Below are 22,690 nucleotides of genomic sequence, written 5' to 3'. Positions count from 1 at the left end.
TGCTGCCCTGGCCAGCACATTCTCCAGATCTCTCACCAATTGAAAACGTCTGGTCAATGGTGGCCGAGCAACTGTCTCGTCGCAATACGCCAGTCTCAACTTTTGATGAACTGTGGTATCGTGTTGAAGCTGTCTACCTATACAAGCCATTCAAGCTCTGTTTGACTCAATGCCCAGGCGTGTCATGGCCGTTATTACGGCCAGAGGTGGTTGTTGTGGGTACTGATTTCTCAGGATGTATGCACCCAAATTGCATGAAAATTTAATATGTCAGTTCCAGTATAACATATTTGTGCAATGAATACACGTTTATCAGCTGCATTTCTTCTTGGTGTAGCAATTTTAATAGCCAGTAGTGTATTTCACATTCACTACACCTCACTTAACGCAAAATGTCTTCATTAACATTAACCACAATTTTAGGAAGTAAGTAGTAACTCGACAACCCAGTCAAGTTTCCAGTACGGTTATGGTGCAATAATTATTCTTGGGAATGGAAATCCAGCATCCATATTGGTCCCTTCAGAAGTCATTTAAGATGAACATTAAGACAACCGAAAAATTGGAGGGACGAGTCTCTGAATGAACATGGACCAGAAAAGGTGCTGTGAATGTGTCTGGAGATGTCCGGTGTACGTGTGTAACGACAACAGATGGTTCCGCAACAGAGTACAGTGCAATACACCATCCAAGTCACAATACAATTACAAAGAGGCCTCCGGCTTACAGAATACTAGATTTGGGAGGGAATGTAATCAGTGGCCACTGTGACATGATAAAACTCATGGTTGTACAGTACAGACAAGAAGTGCTTGTAGATCAGTCGAAAAACTGGTGTAATTTGATCCCGGGGAAGATGATTTTAGTTTTCCGGAGCAGTGTAAGAAAACGTGATACATACAGAAGCTACTACGACTCATCTCAGAAGATACACAGAAGAAAAGCAAAACTACATTAACAACATTCGCAGATTTAGAGATATTTTTTACAAAAAATGGCTCTGAGCACTATGGGACTCAACTGCTGAGGTCATTAGTCCCCTAGAACTTAGAACTAGTTAAACCTTACTAACCTAAGGACATCACAAACATCCATGCCCGAGGCAGGATTCGAACCTGCGACCGTAGCGGACTCGCGGTTCCAGACTGCAGCGCCTTTAACCGCACGGCCACTTCGGCCGGCTATTTTTTACAATGCTTACTGCAACACTAACTATGAAATTCTCGAGAAAATAGGGATAAAGCAGAGGAAACGAAAAACTTTCTATGACTTGTATAGAAACTAGACTAGAGCTATAGGAGCTGAAGAAAATGAAAGTGAAGTAGTAACTGAGAAGGGACTGAGACAGAGTTGTAGCCTACCACTGGTAGTATTCAGTCTACACTTTGAGCAAGCAGTGTTGGAAATTAATAACAAAATTGGGAACTTTCAGGTTTGCCGATGACACTGACATTATGCGAGAGACAGTAAGTGATTGGAAGAGCAGGTGAACGGAACAGGTATTATCTTGCAAAATGGTTACGTAAGATGAATGACAGCAAAAGTGCAACAACGGTAATGAAATGCACCAGAGTTACATTAGCAATGCTGAAGGAATTAGATTATTAAATGAGGTGGTAGATGGGTTTTGTTGTTTGGTTAGTAAAATAACTGATGACTGACGAAACAGAGAATATATAAAATGCAGACTGACAACAAGAAGGAAAGAGTTTCAGAAAAAGAGAAAATTGTTAACATCGAGTACAAAATTAAGTGATACGAAGTAGTTTTTGAAGTTGTTTGTATGGAGCGTTACGTTCTCCGTAAGTGAAGTGAGGACAAGGGACGATTCAGGTTAGAGGAGAATATAAACTTTTGAAATGTGCCATAAGGGAACGATGTTAAAGCTTACTTGGGCAGATCGAACTGCTGAAGAAGAGATTTTGTACAGAATTCATGAAAGGAAAAATTTGGTCTATATCTCGACTAAAAGAAGGCACTGGTTGGAATGGCTCATACATATGCAACCAGGAAACTTTCCGCATGTTAATACTGTGACCGGTGCGTTTGACCTCAATACATCGACAAGGATAATGCGTTCGGCTTTAGTGTCGCAACCGGAACTGCTCGGAATGCTAATGAGAGGTGGAGATCGATGTTTTGACAAGAACTGACATCACTGCCGTGAAACCTGTCGTACGCCGCACGTCGCTGCATTGCCCTCGCCGAACGTAAGTCACATCTTGGCGTCGCGGCATTTTTTTCCTTTCCTTTATTTTTGTAGAATTCCTCCCCAGGCCTTTGCACTCAACTACTTAAAACAAATAGTGTAGCTGCAACAAATTGTTAATATATGTGTTTAACTATTTCAATGAAAGCAACAAGAAAGTATCACACATGACAATGTGCAGAAGAGTGTGTAAGAAACTGTGGTACAAGCAGGGCCGTTGCTAGATGTTTTGCCGCTCTAGGCGAGAATCGAAAAAAATGACGCCCCCTCTTTTTTACTACCATTGGTTTCTCCCAGTATCCATCCGCCCCCCCCCCCCCCCCGAAACCACCAACATACAACGGCACAACAATGCAAATATCCTATTATTCTTTTGATCATTAAACTAATATGATCGAACGTCCTCATCTTCTGCCGACAGTCTTCAGTTCATTTGACGCATGGCAAATATCAACAGAGGCAAAAACAAAGATAGGGACTCAGGAAGGTATGGTATCAATCAAGTCGCAACACGATCGTAAGAAATCCCACGCCCCCGTTCCAGCGCTCGGCATGGATGAATCATAGTTCCGTTTTGTGCTCAGCAGCTGCTGCTATAGTTTTGAGGTAGGTAGATGCAATGTGTTTACTTTCGTCAATGTAAGTGAAGATTTATTAAGTAATTGTTCCGTATGCCCTTGAAAACAATGAGATGTTTTCATTTCTCATCTTTTCAATTTTTGCTCCTCATTTGGTCAATTTTTTCAGTGCTTGATTCGCAAATAATGTCTGCTCTTTATCGCTCTAGGCGGCGTCCTAGTCTTGCACATTGGTAGTAATTATCCTGGTTACAACCGACTAGAGTTTTCAAGTACAGCAGAGAAGAAACCTGTGTTATATGTACACAACTCCGCCATGTAGGGAATCTAGAGGATGAATCACCTAGCACATGCACTGCAGTCATTTCGGACCAGGATGGCACTATTGTTAGCAGTTTCGACAGTTTCCGCAACCCCTTGAAAACGATGCGGTGTTTTAAATTTTCATCTTTTTAATTTTTTCTCCTCATTTGGTCAAATTTTTCGCTGTTTGATTATGTGGTGTCACCGCCAGACACCACACTTGCTGGGTAGTAGCATTTAAATCGGCCGCGGTCCGTTAGTATACGTCGGACCCGCGTGTCGCCACTATCAGTGATTGCAGACCGAGCGCCGCCACACGGCAGGTCTAGTGTAGAGAGACTTCCTAGCACTCGCCCAGTTGTACAGCCGACATTGCCAGCGATGGTTCACTGTCTACACACGCTCTCATTTGCAGAGACGACAGTTTAGCATAGTCTTCAGCTACGTCATTTGCTACGACCTAGCAAGGCGCCATATCCAGTTACTACGAATGTATTCTGAGCAGATAATATTGGGAATCATGTACCGTCAAGAACGACGTTCATCATTAATGGATTAAAGTTAAGTATCAAACTAATTGCGTCCGCTTTCTGAATTCCAATTCCTTGTCATGTTCCAGACCCCACGTCAGTATAGTTCTTCCCTCCTCACGCCAGCCTGCGTGAGATAAAACGCGTGCATTTCGGCCTCCACTTGTAACACGGTGTTTACTTTCGTCAAAGTAAGTAAAGATTTACGAAATAATTGCTCCTTATGCCTTTGAAAATAATGAGGTGTTTTCATTTCTCATCCTTTCAATTTTTCCTCCTCATTTGGTCAATTTTTTCACTGCTTGATTCGCAAATAATGTCTGCTGTTTGTCGTTCTAGGCGGCGCCCTAGTCTTGCACATTGTTAGTAATTATCCTGGTTACAACTGACTAGAGTTTTCAAGTACAGCAGAGAACAAACCTGTGTTCTATACACACAACTCCACCACGTAGGGAGTCCAGAGGGTGTATCACTTAACATACGCAGTGCAATCATTTCGGATCTGGAAGGCACTGTCGATAACGATTTCGACAGCGCGAAATTGTAACAAAAGGCACGTATTTGCTGCCAGTACACAGATTTTGAGACGTTGGCGAAAGTGCAGTTTCATACAACAGTTACGAATTTTTAAATGGGACAATGCTTGTTGACATTAAAATCCTAAAAGTAGCATAAATGTGAATGTCAGTTATGTTTGTAGCGGGAAGATAGTGCTAATAATTTACGTGGAGGACCTAACGGTGGTGAGAATGGTAGGCTAAATACAGTTGGTGGTGGCGTGTTTGTTGTTGGTAGATGTATTTTATCTTCTAGCGAAATTGAAGTAGTTGGTTCCTGCGAGTTAGCATCGATAGAGGTAATTCTTGGCAACCGGAATAAAATAATTTGATCCTTTTACCGACCTCCCAACACAGATGATACAATCGCTGATAGGTTCAAAGAGAACTTCAGTCGAATTACATACACGTTCCCAACTCTTAGAATTATAGTTGATGGTGACTTCAATTTACCGTCGATAAGTTGGCGAAAGTGCATTTCTCTGAGCACTGTGGCTCTGAGCGCTATGGGACTGAACTTCGGAGGTCATCAGTCCCCCAGAACTTAGGACTACTTAAACCTAACTAAGCTAAGGACATCACACACATCCATGACGGAGGCAGGATTCGAACCTGCGACCGTAGCGGTCGTGCGGTTCCAGACTGTAGCGCCTAGAACCGCCCGGCTACTCAGGCCGGCAAAATGCATGTTTAAGGCCGGAGGTAAGCATTAAACATTATCTGGAATTGTTCTAAAGGCATTCTCTGGTAATTATTTCCAGCAAGTGGTTCATGAGCCCACTCGAATAGTAAACGGTTGTGAAAACACACGTGACCTCTTAGCAGCAAATAATCCAGAGCTGATAACGAGCATCAAAACGGATTCAGGGGTTAATCAACATGAGGTTGTCGTAGTGAGAATGAATAACGTAACTCCCATATCCACCAACAATAAAAGAAAAATATACACATATCTCTTTGAAAAACAGGTACAAATCCGCTTGACGCCTTCGTGAGAGATAATCTCTACTCCTTCCAAATTAACAATGTAATTTTAGACCAGATATGGGTTGAATTCAGAGAAACAGTATCGACAACAATTGAGAGATTTATACCAAATAAGTTAACAAACGAAGAAGTTGATCCCCAAGAATGGCTATGTTTTACAGAAGTTCGAAATTAAGCGCGGACTTCAATGCGAGATGCTTATAATAGTTTCCACAACGAAACCATGTCTCGAAACGTGGCAGAAAATCCAAATAGTGCCGCGCTCTACGTAAAATATACGAGCAGAAGGATCCAATCAATGTCTTCTTTGCGCAATATCAATGAAAATACTATCGATGACCGTGCTGCTAAAGCAGAGTTACTAAACACAGTCTTCCAAAAATTTTTCACAAAATTTTTTTTCCAAAATTTTGCACAGTTCCAATTAAGAACAGCTGCCAACACGAGTAACCTAGAAATAGATGTTCTTGGAGCAGTGAAGCAATTTAAATCACCTAGTAAAAGCAAGTCTTCCGCTGCAGATTGTATACTTATTAGGCTCCTATCAGCGTATGCTCATGCACTAGCTCCATATTCAACAGACTTATACAACCACTAGAGACCAAAGATCCGTACCCAATGATTGGAAAGCTGCACAGGTCACTCCAAAGCAATAACGTCAATATGCAGCAGGATTTTGGAACATATATTGTGTTTGAAAATAATGAATTACCTCGAAGATAACGGTTTATTGCCACATAGTCAACAGGGATTTAGAAAACATATTTCTTGTGCAACACAACTAGCTCTTTACACACACGAAGTGTGGGGTGCTATCGACAAGGGATTTCAAATTGATTCCGTACCTCTAGATTTCCAGCAGGCTTTCGACAACGCACCTCGCAAGCGCCTTGTAATCAAATTGCGAATGGACTCATGATATCCTCTCAGAAAGGTCACACTTCGTGGTAACTGACGGAAAGTCCTCGAGTAAAATAGATGTGACTTCTGGTGTTCCCCAAACTGGTGTTGTAGGCCCTCTGCTGTTCCTTATATATATATATATATATATATATATATATATATATATATATATATATATATATATATATATATATACGATTTAGGAGACAATCTGAGCAGATGATGCTGTCATTTATCGTCTACTAAAGTCATCAGAAGAACAAAACCAATTGCAAAACAATTTAGGTAACGCATCTATATGGTGCAAAAATTGGCAACTGACCCTAAATAATGAAAGGTGTGAGGGCATCTACATGAGTGCCACAAGAAATCCATTAAACTTTAATTACACGCTAAATCAGTGAAATCTAAAAGCGTAAATTCATCTAAATACCTATAAATTACAGTTACGAACAACTTAAATTGGAAAGAACATACAGCAAATGTTGTGGGGAAGGCGACCTAAAGACTGCGTTTTATTGGCGGAACACTTAGAAGATGCATCAGACCTACTAAAGAAACTGACTACACTATGCTTGTATGTCTCCTTTCCAAGTATTGTCGCGAGGTGTGGGATCCTTAACTAACAGTAAGATTAACGGAATTCATCGAGAAAGTTAGAGAAGGGCACAACGTTCTGTCTTATCGAGAAATAGGGGAGAGAGTGTCACGGATATGATACAGGATTTTGGTTGAAAATCACTGAATGCCCCGGGCATGGATGTGTGTGATGTCCTTAGGTTAGTTAGATTTAAGTAGTTAGTTAGGTTTAAGTAAGGGACTGATGGCCTCAAAAGTTAAGTCCCATAGTGCTCAGAGCCATTCGAACCATTTGTACCCTAACAGCCCTCTACCCTTCGAATCATAAGCAACCTAAGACTACATGACATCATACTTAATGCATACATACTGTCCGGAGTTCACGATTTAAATTTCGAGTGCCGGTGTGAAAGTCGTCATTCATGTACGTTGCGACACTAGAACTGTCCACCACTAGAGAGCACTTGCTAAATACGGTTTTTCGTAATTCCTTCACCCAAGACGGCTAAGTAAATATTACAAAATTCGAATCAACAACTGCAGACTACTAAGAAATAGATATTCTAGGTACTGCAAAGCGGCTTAAATCACCTAAGAAAGGAATGTCTTCCGGTCCAGATTCCATACCAAATCACGCAAGATTTCCTATCGCAGATCCATAAACTTATACTTTTTTGTGCTATTATTAACACTCACACAGACCGACGACAGAGCAAAGTATGACAAGCAATATAAAATTCGCAGTCAGCTTTGCAACTCGAGAAAACAGTTTCGATCCAGACAAATGTCCGGGGAGTTCCTGTTTATCTAAACACTCATTCGTCTCTGTCAGCCAGTCATCGGTAAGCGATTTACAGTGGCCCTGGTTCCAAGAGGCCGTGATTGAAAACCAGTGCACGCACTCAGCAAACGAAGGTCTGCTGTTACACAGACAAGTATTACAGCGTAGCCGTTTGCTTGCGCAAGAACAGAACTCGACAATTCACTCCTGCACAGAAAACAAGAGTTACTTCAGCTGCTCGCCAGATAAATACCGACTAAAGCCGACGTTAGGAAAAAAGGACAGTCAAGGGAAATAAACTTACTACATTCGAATATCATATGGAAATATAATCAACACTAATTTAAAATGTAAATAAAACCGTCACAGTACACACCAAAGATCAGAGCAGTTTGTTCTCAGATACATATTGCACAGGTTAACCGTAGTATCATCATACAACTAGACCTATAATAAGGATCTAAACATGGTAGTGTAATGTCAGACTTTGTTTTGTACGATACTTGAAGCCTAAACAGAGTGGAAATACATCCACGTTCATCTCCCAAATCAGCACAGTTTTGTTGTACTGCGACGCATCAGATACTATAGGCCAGAATATAGATGTAATAGTTACACGAGAGTATGCAACTAATAATGGACTTACTCCAAATCTTCAGGCACTTGAGTAACTTTTGTTAATCCGGAAGCAGCATTTAACCGTGAGGACTAACGACAACGCTCGCGTTTGTACAAAAATTTTGCTTCCTTCAAGAGATGGCCTGCTATTCCTTCCATATATTCACATTGCTGTTCGCTTAAATGAACACCTTCCTGTCCCTCATGTGCCGTCTCTCAGCTTCGTCCTTTAGTGGCTGTAGGAGCAGGTTTGTGATAATAAATTCAGTATCAACGATTAGTTTTGAAATACAAGTTTAAATGTTTCATTTCATTCGTATTGTGGAATTGGCAGATCACGTGTTTTAGTTAAATAGACGTTAAAGTGACACTCGGCTGGTAATGACAATGGATGGAAGGGTCTGGACTGGAGGTGACGTTGTAACTCATCAGAAAGATGATGCAGTGCGTTATGGATGCGGCTCTTGACAGACCAGTCAATTTCAGGAATATTATTTCCCATCCTATCGCACACGATACAGCTTGATCCACCACTCCTAATTTCCAGTCATTCACTGTTCGGTGGCATCGAACTTTACACTATCTCAGGTGACGATTAGCATTTAGATCAGTGGGCTCCCCAGACTGAACCATTTTTATGTTACTTTGGCTTACACGTGTGTTCCTTTGAGCGTAGCAGATAGTTAAAATAATGAAAATATCAAAAGATTTTTTTTGCTTTTAATAGTTTTTAACGCTATGAGATTGCATATTAATAGTGCAGTGATAATGTAGTCTAGATATTTAGTAACTGGGTATTTGTTGTTAGATACTTGCAGTACCTAATTTATGAAATGTCTCAGATGTGGTTGGGATCATGCTCTCTAGTACACATAGAAAACTTCATCACATAGTAATTCCCTGTTTCTAACACATTATGATGTCACATATTAATAATATTATAGAAGTGATTTAGCAAGAGTGTATTTGTTTCAATATAGTGTTGTGAAGGTTTAATTGTGTTTTATGCGTCGTTTTTGCTGTGCCTCAGAGCTCTGTGTAATCTCTGCTGTTGACGATGTTTCATGATGATCTACTCCCTATGGTGAACAAGAAAAATATGGCACACACATAGCCTCTAGTACTAAAAACGGTAAGATTCTGGGGAGGACGGCAAGTCTGTTTTTTGTTACTTCTGACAGGAAGAGAGAGGGATGGGAGTACAGTGCTTGGCGTTTAAAGTGTTAGCATCGCTTATGTGCAAAGTCATCCATATATATCCGGTGCTGAACATGTAGGCATTAGCTAGTTACTACTGGTCTGCTAACCGAATACTTCATTTCGTAGCAATGCGTTTTGTGCCAGCCACCAAGTTCGTAATGTCAGAGAAGATTACACATACATATTGTTTAAATCATGTAAATACTTCTACCATTCTTGGCGAGATGGTTCGCTGCATTCTTAACTGCTCCCTCGTTCGCAGCCAGGCAATAGGTGGCAGCTGCAGCAATTCAAGGAATTTCATTCCGTGCAAACATCCCACTTGTGCGTTCGAGGCAATTTATCCAGTGAACGCAAAGCTGAGTTCCTCGTAATCTAGGTGTGTAACTGCAGCAGCGTGCTAATTGTTGTACATACCGTATTTATGCATTTGTTTCGTTGACGGTTCCATTGTTGCTATCTTATCGCAACAGTCGCATTGGCTCTTTTCTGTCACTCCAGTACCACTTGTACTCCAGCTCAGTCATTCAATGCCATTGTCTACAATGGAAAATGGTTTCCTGTTGTTTTCGTAAATCAGTTGTGAGTGTGTATGTTGTTCCCTTAATAATTCCCTTTCGTATCCTTGTCCAGTCCGAAATCTAATGTCCTCGAGGTCGACATCGACGATGCGTTTGGCCATAGCCTGCCTCATCTCATACATGACTAAGCCATGCCTTCTCAGTATCTTCTCTTCCAGAAGCGCTAAACCTCATAATTATGCTATGACGTTGCACACTAGTGTCATACATGTTGTTCTCATCTTAAAACACATAGTATTGATGTATGGAGAGGTCAGCAGGAGCTCTGGTTTTTCTGCTAGGTGGCCGTCCACAATTCACCTACAGCTATGGGTTGTCTAACATCTACAAAAACCTCTAATAATTCGCAAGAATCAAATTCAGTAACAATGTTACGTTAGATAATGAATATATTTGAGACTTACGCCTTACTGGACAAAAATTTGCGCCATTTTACGTAATACACCGTACCATCATTAATTTAGCCACGCACTACGTAGTCATCGTGTCCTGTACCATAAATTTCTCTAATATTTAGCACTATTTCGCATAATATGTCACGATGTTATTAATTTAGCCACACACTGGGCTCTCATAATGTCTCATACCATAAATTACGTCGCTATTCCCATCCATTTAGCATAATATGCAGTGAAGTTAGTAATTTATAATGCCATTGTGTCTTACCTCGTAACATTCACCACCAATTTACTTAGTTTCATGACGTAAACGAAATGAGTTTAACATAATGTGACGCAAAACAGCATTCATGTGATGTTGATGGCAGTGGGACGAAATTCACGTAATTGTCACTATAAAAATATTATGGAATAATAGGTAATATGGTGATAGCGTGGGAAAATAAGTAAAAAAGGTTTACATTGTGGGAAAATAAGGAAAAAAGCTTACATTGTGGAAAAATATGACAAATATTTTAAAACTCTAGGAAAATACATAAAACTGTGGAAATAGGGAAAAATCCGGAGAATATTGGAAAATGAGCGTACTTACGTATCTCCCTGTGTGTGTTTTCTGCTGACGCCTGGAGTGACGAATATCACGTAATATAAATTTAATTTCTTATTATCTTTTATCCACTCCCTAGACCTCAGGTGACATTACTTAACATAATTACAATAAAATCAATTTTTTATGGACAAACAGCTACACCATGTTCCTCTCCCTACGGCGCACAGCTCCACCCACTGAAGTGCTCCAGTTTTAAGATGAAGTGGGAGGGGCTTAGAAACAATTGATCCACGGGGTGAGGAGGAGAGGGTGAGTGGGGGTGATGGGTGGTGGAGGACCGTGATCATTTCCTCAGGGGAAGGGTAGTGGGTAGTGACCATCAGTAGAAATAGCACATGTGTGTAACCTAGTGAAGACCTCATCGGTCCAATACTAATAACAATTTAGATGATTCTCTAAAGGCGCACCCACAATTACAGTCAACCTACCAGCAACATGATTCAACTTGCAAAAAATACAAGCACATTAACTAATGGAAAAAAAGTTCTACATATACAGTGTGGAAGGCGCTGGTTAAACTTCTCTGTCAAAAGACAGGTTCTTCCCTCTGCTGATATCTGGACCATGTCTGTGCATTTGCCACGTCTTAACACCATCAGATATAACATCACACGTTAGAAAGAAACCTCAGCCACAGCTCGAGAATTAATCAAGCTATTCTCAAACAAAACGCGCCTTTCTTTCTCTTATGTAATGGGATATGTGTTTGATATGTCGAGTGCCACCTTTCCATTTGAAAATCAGGACTTGCATTCAAGTTGGCTGCTTCCAAAATAGCGGCTATGTTGATAACATGACCTCACAAGCTTTTCTTTTCATTGTGCTTGACTTTTCGTTTCTGTTTATCCACTTGTATTCGCTTTAGCGGTGTGATTACACACATATGGACCACCATACATTGCAGGTATTATTATTTGGTCTTGTTTATATAGTAATATTCTTGTAGTGTGAGGATTGTTCTTGTCTCTTACCTTAATGTATTCAAAATCTGTGTCTGATGTAATTCATGTTGGTTTTTCTGAAAGTGTTTCGGAAAAGTTGAAAGACCAACACTATCCTGACATTAGTTGAATAGATGCAGACACGTAAATCTTAAAGGTAAGCGAGAAGAAACCCCTCCTGATCTTGCAACAAAGTGCCACATCATAAGACAATAGCAGAAAGGAAACAGCTCTTAAATCTCGAGACGAAGTTGCAGGTCAACACACTTTTTAAATTATTATTAACAAGCTTCAGCAGCACTTAGCCACTGGTTCCACGTCAGGTTATTATATCTAAATAATTAATTTTCCAGGTCCTCACTGAAATGCGTTTCATATTTCCTCAGATGTTTTCAAAGAAACGTATTCTTCCAATGAAAAGAAGTCTCAGAGCTTTGATTTTAGATAGAATGCAGGTAGAGGCACACAACGGTGATGTGCCAGGTACAATGGTTGTAAAATACCAGGACTGGACGAAAAGCTGATAGCTGCCACCTTGTAATACAGAGATGTGTGTTCCGAAGCTGCTGGAAAGAAACATCGAAGACAAAATACTTGGTCCTGCAGGTTGGGGATTGTGCATTGGGCTCGGAAACCCATCATGAGATTCTTAATTACTATGCTCTAAACAATGTATCTGTACAGACTAGAAACATGACACCTACGAATGAAGGACGTGATTTTGGGTACGTAGTACGGGTTAGCCTGCCGAGACGTCAAACCTTTCAGGCTTCTGTACCTCAATCGGTAGAAACGGAACCCTTACAGGGTCACTTTGTAGTCCATCTCTGTGTCTGGCCGACACTTAAAACCTATTTTCTCAGGAACGGGTAAAGGTATAACGTTGAGATTTACATCAAGTACTGGGGTCTACCGACCCTTGGCGGTGTAAAAATTGTAAGCTTGTAAGTCAACGCAATCAAAGGGTTTTTTTTTACGCTGACGAGCCAAAATATTTGGACCACCTGCTTAATAGTTTGTTTGTCCGTCTTTGTAATTAAATATATCTCTCATTCTGATCATCGCCCCGACAGTTTGATGTTATGTTTGAGGATATATCTGGCATTAGATGTCTACGTACAGGTCATATAACTCGCGTAAATAACGGGCCGTTGATATGTGTTAACCGTGATGTGCTCCACAGCGACCCAGATGGGTTTTATAGGATTTACATCAGCCGAACATGGCCGCCGACACATCAATGTGATATCACTATAATCCACCTCAAATCACTGTAGCGTGGTTCTGTCTACGAGAAGTGGACAGTTATACTGCTGAAAAAAGACTTCGCCGTCGGGAAAGACATCAGATATGTTGTTCTCAGCCGTTGGCGTGTTTTAGATTACATCCACAAGTCCCACGGAAGAGCAGGAGACTGTCTCCCATAGCATAATACTGTTCCCACCAGCCTGCGTCTGGGGAGCGCTGCACTTACTGGCCCGCTGTTTACATCGATGACGGCGTTTGTGGAGACTACCATCGACATAGTGTAACATACACGTGATTAAGCTGAAGAGCCGACACGTTTCCACTGATCTACGGTCAATCCCAATGCTCCCGTGGCTGTTATTATTGTAACTGACAACGTCATTGGGTCAACGCGTGAACACGTAGTCTGTGGAGTTCCTTGCTCAATAACGAGTGAATAGTGTGCTCCGAAACACTTTGCGTGCACCAGCACTGTGCTCTTTCGTCAGAAATACCACAGAGCAGACAAGTCTCCGAACCCCAGTGTAGGTTCAACCATTTAGCGCCTAGTGGTAGTACGACTGTCCTCCTACCTCTTTCCACAGATACTCGCGACAGTAGCACGTGAACATTCGACCATCTTCTCCGGTTTCGACATACTCGTTCACAGGCTCTGCGTAATAATAACCTGACCTCTGTAAAAGTCGCTTACTTCAATGGATTTCGTCTTTTGCAGCTCATATCTCCGCTAGGTTGATCCCCGTCCACATCTGCTCCGCTTACATACCTTTGATACCTCGTCACCTGTCCGCAACGCCACCAGACGGCATCCACGGATGTACTGCCGGTCCACAGTGTCCAACGGGCACAATATTTCGGCCATCAGACATGTCGCCATCGTCAGGTGCGCTGCCGAACTGACCTCCTGGGGGCAGGCGTCCGTCTTCAATCCCCTCCCCTCCGCCTCGAGAGGGGAGGGAAGTTAAGACGGCCGCCCGCCCCCAGGAGCTCATTTCGTCAGTGCACCTGACGATAGCGACATGTCTGATGGCCGAAATATTGTGCCCGTTGGACACTACGGACCGGCAGTACACCTGTGGACTGTTCGAGCAAGAAACACGCCGGGAGAAACTGAAGACTCACAGTAGTCATATTGTTTCGGCTCGTCAGTGTACGCAACAAATTTTGAAACTCGCCTAATAACTCACCAAAACCCATAGGGTACTTGCTATTGACCTAGAATAACAAATTTTGGGAAGAATCAAGATTTCACAGTACAAGTAAAGAAAAACATCCGAAAATTGTTAATTTATAATTCTATCACAATTTTTTTCATTTTTTTGCCATTTGTCGTCTATCTATCTGTTTGTCCATCTGTTACAACGCTTTTTCCTGAGGAACGGCTAGAGGCATCGAGCTTAACGTTGTGTTAATTACTAAGGTCTACAGTCTCTTAGCGGCGCAAAATTTAAGCTTTTAAGTAATGCAACAAAAAGAAACGGGCATATACGTCACATACTGTCACAATGGGGTGACAAAAGTCATGGGATACTTACTAAGACAGTGTCGGATCTCCTTTTGCTCGTATTACTGCAGCATTTCGACGTGGCATGGACTCAACAAGTCGTTGAAAGTCCCCTGCAGAAATATTCAGCCATACTGCCTCTAAAGCCATCCATAATCGTGAAAGTGTTTCCGGTGCACGATTTTGTGCATGAACTGACTTCTCGATTATATCCTATAAAAGTCGATGGGATTCATATTGTCGATCTGGATGGCCAAACCGTTCACTCGAACTGTCCACAATATTCTTCAAACAAATGGCAAACAATTGTGGCCTGGTGACATGGCGCATTGTCATCCATAAAAATTCCATACTTTTTGGGGACTTGAAGTCCATGAATGGCTACAAATGGTCTCCAAGTAGCGAAACATGACTCTTTCCAGTCAGTGACCGGCTCAGATGGACCATTATGGAGCCACCACGAGCTTGCGCAGTGCGTTGTTGACACGGTGGGTCCATGACTTCGTGGAGTCTGCACCACACTCCAAGCCCGCCATCAGCTCCTAACGAATGAAATCGGTACACATTTGACCAGGACACGATTTCCAGAAGTCTGTCGTCCGACGGCTATAGTCACGAGCTCAAGAGAAACGCTGCAGGCGATCTCGCTCTGCTAGCAAAGGCACTAGAGTCAGTCGTCTGCTCCTGTAAGCCATTAACGCCAAATCTCGCTGCGCTGTCCTAACGGACACGTTCGTCATACGTCCCACGTTGATTTCTGCTGTTACTTCACGCAGTGTTGGTTGTCTGTTAGCACTGGTGACTCTAAGTAAATGCCACTACTCTCAATCGTTAAGTGAAAGCCGCCGGCCGCTGGATTGTCCTTTGTGAGAGGTAATGCCTGAAATCTGTATTCTCGGCACACCCTCACCACTGGACATTGAATTCCCTAACGATTTCTGAAATGGAATGCCCCATGCGTCTTGCCCTAACTACTATTTCGCGATCAAAGTCTGTTAATTGCAGCCGTGCGGCCATAATTAAGACGGAAACCTTTTACATAATCATGTGAGTACCAATGGCAGTTCAGCCAATGCACTACCCTTTTGCTACGTGATACTACCGCCACTTTACAAGTGCCTATCGCTTCCAAACGACTTTTGTCACTTCAGTGTATATATATGAGGTAATTCTGAATAGTAGTGACTCTGAATTTCTTATTTGAAAGGTCTTAAGGCTTTTTAGGTAAAACAAACCTCGTTAACGCTTCTATATATTTTTTTCTCTACATAGTCAATATATTGCTCCCAACAAGAGACCAGTTTGGTTATACCGTCATAGTAGAATTTTTGATTTCGCTGACTAAGCCACAAGCACATCTCTGCTTGCACCACTTCATCACTGTCAAAGTGAATTTCCCTTATGGTGTTCTTTAAGTTCTGAAACATATGAAAATCTGATGGGGCCAGGTCGAGACTTTAGGGAGGGAGATCGATGACGGTGAACCCAAGGCATCAGATTGTTGCATATGTCGCAGCTGCTCGTGTATGGTCGGTCATTGTCGTGTTGAAGAAGTGGTTTCTCCCTGTGTGGACGAACTCATTACAACATAACTTTTTATTTTAAAAAAACTTTAAGGGTTTTCACATAATACATTGGCGTTTTCAGCGGGGCCACGAACGTTTCGGGTCTGTTGTTCTAGCAGTAAAGAGCGTTCGTTCAATCCGAGAAGTCGCGTTATCGAATATCGGTCGGACCACGGATTCTTCCATCTTCATTTCAAATTAGGTTAACCATATCAACGATATGTGAACTCACCAGAAATGACACCTGGTTCAGATTCCATATCAAACTGCAGGTCCCCTTTCCCTTGTCGGATAACTGGGGCTAGGTTAGGGACACTCAAATCACCAAAGTGTCGTCCAATAGAACGACTTGCACCAGGTCACTTAGCTACACGAAATTGTTATTTGATTACTTTCTCAGACTTTTTAGAAGTCTGGTTAAGAATGGAGTGACGCGGACCTTTATCAAGCGTCACTTCCTTTTTGCTGTACGGTACATGTTATATTGCATTTAGGAACTTTTGGGTAATTGAACATGTATCAATAATTACGGATTTCTGTAATTGTATATATATGTTTGGATGTAGCTGTATTGCATTGATGTATTGGTGGATATTGTGTGGTATGACTCCTGTAGTTGATAGTATAATTGGTATGATGTCAACTTTATCCTGATGCCACATGTCTTTGACTTCCTCAGCCAGTTGGATGTATTTTTCAATTTTTTCTCCTGTTTTCTTTTGTATATTTGTTGTATTGGGTATGGATATTTCGATTAATTGTGTTAATTTCTTCTTTTTATTGGTGAGTATGATGTCAGGTTTGTTATGTGGCGTTGTTTTATCTGTTATAATGGTTCTGTTCCAGTATAATTTGTATTCATCATTCTCCAGTACATTTTGTGGTGCATACTTGTATGTAGGAACGTGTTGTTTTATAAGTTTATGTTGTAAGGCAAGCTGTTGATGTATTATTTTTGCGACATTGTCATGTCTTCTGGGGTATTCTGTATTTGCTAGTATTGTACATCCGCTTGTGATGTGATCTACTGTTTCTATTTGTTGTTTACAAAGTCTGCATTTATCTGTTGTGGTATTGGGATCTTTAATAATATGCTTGCTGTAATACCTGGTGTTTATTGTTTGATCCTGTATTGCAATCATGAATCCTTCTGTCTCACTGTATATATTGCCTTTTCTTAGCCATGTGTTGGATGCGTCTTGATCGATGTGTGGCTGTGTTAGATGATACGGGTGCTTGCCATGTAGTGTTTTCTTTTTCCAATTTACTTTCTTCGTATTTGTTGATGTTATGTGATCTAAAGGGTTGTAGAAGTGGTTATGAAGTTGCAGTGGTGTAGCCGATGTATTTATATGAGTGATTGCCTTGTGTATTTTGCTAGTTTCTGCTCGTTCTAGAAAGAATTTTCTTAAATTGTCTACCTGTCCATAGTGTAGGTTTTTTATGTCGATAAATCCCCTTCCTCCTTCCTTTCTGCTTAATGTGAATCTTTCTGTTGCTGAATGTATGTGATGTATTCTATATTTGTGGCATTGTGATCGTGTAAGTGTATTGAGTGCTTCTAGGTCTGTGTTACTCCATTTCACTACTCCAAATGAGTAGGTCAATACTGGTATGGCATAAGTATTTATAGCTTTTGTCTTGTTTCTTGCTGTCAATTCTGTTTTCAGTATTTTTGTTAGTCTTTGTCTATATTTTTCTTTTAGTTCTTCTTTAATATTTGTATTATCTATTCCTATTTTTTGTCTGTATCCTAGATATTTATAGATATCTGTTTTTTCCATCGCTTCTATGCAGTCGCTGTGGTTAACCAATATGTAATCTTCTTGTTTAGTGTGTTTTCCCTTGACTATGCTATTTTTCTTACATTTGTCTGTTCCAAAAGCCATATTTATATCATTGCTGAATACTTCTGTTATCTTTAATAATTGGTTGAGTTGTTGATTGGTTGCTGCCAGTAGTTTTAGATCATCCATGTATAGCAAATGTGTGATTTTGTGTGGGTATGTTCCAGTAATATTGTATCCATAATTTGTATTATTTAGCATGTTGGATAGTGGGTTCAGAGCAAGGCAGAACCAGAAAGGACTTAATGAGTCTCCTTGGTATATTCCACGCTTAATCTGTATTGGCTGTGATGTGATATTATTAGAGTTTGTTTGGATATTAAGTGTGGTTTTCCAGTTTTTCATTACTATGTTTAGGAACTGTATCAATTTAGGATCTACTTTGTATATTTCCAGTATCTGTAGTAACCATGAGTGGGGTACACTATCAAAAGCTTTTTGGTAATCAATGTATGCGTAGTGTAGTGACCTTTGTTTGGTTTTAGCTTGATATGTCACCTCTGTATCTATTATCAGTTGCTCTTTACATCCTCGTGCTCCTTTGCAACAGCCTTTTTGTTCTTCATTTATAATTTTGTTCTGTGTTGTATGTGTCATTAATTTCTGTGTAATGACTGAAGTTAATATTTTATAGATTGTTGGTAGGCATGTTATGGGACGATATTTAGCTGGGTTTGCTGTGTCTGCTTGATCTTTAGGTTTCAGATAGGTTATTCCATGTGTAAGTGTATCAGGGAATGTGTATGGGTCTGCAATGTAACTGTTAAATAATTTAGTTAGATGTGAATGTGTTGAGGTGAACTTCTTTAGCCAGAAATTTGCTATTTTATCATTTCCAGGGGCTTTCCAATTGTGCGTAGAATTAATTGCTCGGGTGACTTCATGTTGCAAAATTATCACGTCAGGCATTTGTGGTATCATCTTGTATGAGTCTGTTTCTGCTTGTATCCACCGTGCATGCCTGTTATGTTGTACCGGGTTTGACCATATGTTGCTCCAGAAGTGCTCCATGTCTGTTATGTTTGGTGGATTGCCTATTTTAATGTGTGTGTTATCTATTGTCTGGTAAAATTTCTTTTGGTTTGTGTTGAATGTTTGGTTTTGTTTCCTTCTATTTTCACTTTTTTTGTATCTTCTAAATCGTTTGGCCAAAGCTTGTAATTTCTGCTTCTTTTCATCTAATTGCTCTATTGCTTCTTGTTGTGAGATTTTACCTAACCGTTTTCGTTTTTTGTCTGATATTTCATTTCTTATAAATTGTGTTAGCTGTCCGATGTCTTTTCTCAGTTTTTCTATTCTGATCTGTAGCCTGTGTTGCCATGCTGGTTTTGTGTGTTTCTTCTGTGTGTTGGTTGGTTCTGATCTCTGCCTAGTGTGTATATTTACTGTAGTGAGTGCTCCTACATAAACCAGTAGTTGTAACTCTTCCATTGTTGTATTTTCATTTATTTTGTTGTGTATGATTGTGTTGATAGTTGTTATTGTTGTTTCGACTTGTGGGTTATTTGGTGGTCTATGTAAGAATGGTCTAATGTCTGTATTTGTGTCTTTGTATTCTATATATGTCAGCTGAAATTTCTCTTCTATATCTAACATGTGTGTCACTTCGTGTTCTATTTGTGCTTGTTCTGGTGGCTGTCTTAAGATGTCGTTTTCCTCTGATTGTTTAATTGATGTGTGTTGTTCTTTGTTTGTTTGCTCTGGGATGTTTGAGTCCATTACTGTATTTTCTTCTTCTTCTGATTGCACATTATTTTGTTCTAGTATTTGTTGTACTTGTTGTTTGATGTTTTCTAATTCTGACTGGGGTATCCTGTTATTTTTGATTATTACACGGATCTGATCAGCTAGTCGTTGTTCTGTTAAAAATTTTAATTCTGGGTATCTGGTAATAAATGTTGTGTATACTTGTGATCTGTATCCAGTTGTGTTGGTTCCTAGGTTTGTTGCTTGGTAATAACAGAACATGAGGTGTCGATTAACTTTATCTGACCATCTCATCCTCTGTCTTTGTTTTCCTTCTAGGGTGGTTGCAGGAAGCATATCCTGCAAAACACCTCTATTTGGATTTGAATCATTTTCTAGTTGGCTAGCAGTGTCGTTACCATTGTGGGCGGGCATTGGGTTCAAGCGTCGTCCCCGACCATGACGGCGCTTGTCCGAGGCTTCTTTAGTTCTGTCCTGAACCAAGTAATCACACTAAAAGGGGGGTTAGCCCTATTAGTGGTTTGTTCTTTTCGTCGCCTTTTACGACTGGCAGAACATACCGGAGGCCTATTCTTTTCCCGGGCCTTATTATTATTATTATTATTATTATTATTATTATTATTGTCCATCGCCCACTCTACACATCACATCTCTGCTGCTCTAATTTTTCGCATATGATGTCACACACACAGACAATAAAACACGAAATTGAATTTATCAACTCTGTATTCGCTGTGTTTGGCCTAGAATGTGCACAAATTATTAACCTGTACTTGTGGAGATTTTGCTGCAGGCAACTGTAGTGGTGGGGCTCCATTGTGATCGATCACAGTGCGGTAGGGGTGCGGCAGTGCGACAGTTGAAGCCTGCACACTGACGTGGCTCACTTATAACTTGTAAGCTATAGGGAAGGGTACGTAGACGGCAGTGGGGCTCTATAGTGGACGACTTCTGTGCTATACAGTCGAAGATAGTCAAATTCTATCCACAAATATATACAGTGCAAGAAAAAAAGAAGCATCACGATGCAACCACCCGAATTGGGTGAATATTAGAGGATCAAGACAAAGGATTTTACAAATTAGAAAAATCAGTAACGATTTCATCCTTCTCTGCCCTTATGCATGCAGTTATTCGGCTTGGCATTGAATTATAGAATTGTTGAATGTCGTCCTGAGGGATATCATGCCAGATTCTGTCTAAGTGACGCTTCAGCTCGTCAAAACCCCGATACGGTAGTGTGGGCCCTTCACGTAATGTTCTAAGTATCCTCAAGTGGGAACGGATCTGGCGATTTCGCTGGCCTCGGTAGAGTTTGCCAAGCATCCATACAAATGGTAGAAAATTTTGCTATGTTAGGAAGGGTAGTATCTCGCTGGAACGTGAGCCCAGGATGGCTTGCCATGACGGGCACCAAATGAAAGGAAGGATATCGTCCACGTACTGCAATGCTGTAAGTGTGCCACAGATGAGAACTCGGTCTGGCTTAAGATGAAATGGGACCCCAGACCACCACTCCTGATTCTCAGGCCATGAGGCAGGCGACAGTCAGGTTAGTATACCAACACTGTGTGGGCCATCTACAGACACGTCTTAGCTGGTCACTGGTGTTCAGATCGAAGCGTGAGTCTTCACTGAAAACAATTATACTGCGGTCAATGAGTTTCCAGACCGGAGAAATGTCTGGAGACACTCCAGACATGGGGGACAGGGCATATAACAAATTTTTAATTAATTTGTTTTTTTTTTAGTGTACCATTACAACCAATGCTCTAACGAATATATACCCTGTCCAATGTCAACAGCTACTCAATGCAGTACCGAAAAAAAAAAAAAAAACAGTCGCATGAACAAAGAAAACGTGTGTAATCTGGCTCGGTAGCCTAATTATCCTCGAAAGGGTAATGAGGCACGCAACGGATTAAGTAAGGAGTTGGAGTATTCAGAGCAGGAGACACATCATTTGCGTCTCTCTACTTTTCTGCATTATTTTTGTGTTATTTATTCAATTCCTTGTTTCAAATGGTTCAAATGGCTCTAAGCACTATGGGACTTAGCATCTGAGGTCATCAGTCCCTTAGAACTACTTGAGCCTAACTAACCTAAGAACATCACACACATCCATGCCTGAGGCAGGATTCGAACCTGCGACCGTAGCAGCAGCGCGGTTCCGGACTGAAGCGCATAGAACCGCTCGGCCACAGCGGCCGGCTCCTTGCTTCCAAAACATACTAGCTACTCCACAGGATTGACGATGTGGAAGGAAATATCCTTGAATTCAGTGACTGGAACGTTATTTGCGTTAATGACAGGGTTTCTACTGCATTTATAAACATCATTTATTTTATTAAATCCAGGAGTTCAGACGAGTAAACCGGAACACTATAGACACAGTCGTTACAAAATTATGCGCCCCAAAAGTCCTTCAAGTATTATAAGTCTCGTAATGGGTTTGGTGAGGCACACAGCTTCTCATCAAAAAGCGATTTTTGTAGGCAATTAATTGCACGCTGGGCAGTCATATCTACTACTGGCTGCTGTGGACAAGCTCAATGAATATAAAAGTACACCAGACATGTGGTGGTGTCAGTATCAAACGTATCTTTTCTCCAATAAGGCCCTCAGAGGTATGTTAAATACTATGAACATGTGAGGTGCTGGGAGATAAAGGTGTAGCTACTCCCCACACAAAAACCACCAATGAAATTAAACTGGCTCAGTAAGTCATGTGAACTACCTAGCACTGAATACTTTAGAATCATTAATCTCTGCAGCAGAAAGCTCCAAAACACACTGATGGGTCGAAGTTCAAAGAAAGGAATCGCCATCAGTGTACAGCCTCTCCACAGATTTAGTTGATTCTATAACTGAGCTACGATGTCTGAGGACTAATTCAGTTCAGTGGTAGGCATACCACATACGCTTTTGAGCCAGTTTAAATTTATTCATGGTTTCCTCGTGAGTGCCGAATGCAACTTTTCTGCCAGCACCTGCACCTGGTCACATTTTCACCACTAGTAAGCTGTTGTGTTTCATATCCTGTT

General features: G+C 40.9%; 1 protein-coding gene across 2 annotated transcripts in view; it reads left to right on the top strand.

Moving 5' to 3' along the window:
- The first annotated feature begins 2,170 nt into the window (after positions 1–2,170).
- Positions 2,171–22,690, top strand: part of LOC126203168 (fatty acyl-CoA reductase 1-like) — a 141,061-nt gene continuing 120,541 nt past the window's right edge. For both annotated transcript variants that reach the window (XM_049937409.1, XM_049937408.1), the window contains exon 1: positions 2,171–2,210. The gene's annotated coding sequence lies outside the window, so the exon portion shown is untranslated. The remainder of the gene's footprint in view (positions 2,211–22,690) is intronic.

This window comes from Schistocerca nitens, chromosome 9, assembly GCF_023898315.1.
Source record: "Schistocerca nitens isolate TAMUIC-IGC-003100 chromosome 9, iqSchNite1.1, whole genome shotgun sequence".
Taxonomy (NCBI): domain Eukaryota; kingdom Metazoa; phylum Arthropoda; class Insecta; order Orthoptera; family Acrididae; genus Schistocerca; species Schistocerca nitens.
The sequence above is the reverse complement of the archived record's forward strand: the minus strand, read 5'-3'. Positions and strand labels throughout refer to the sequence as shown.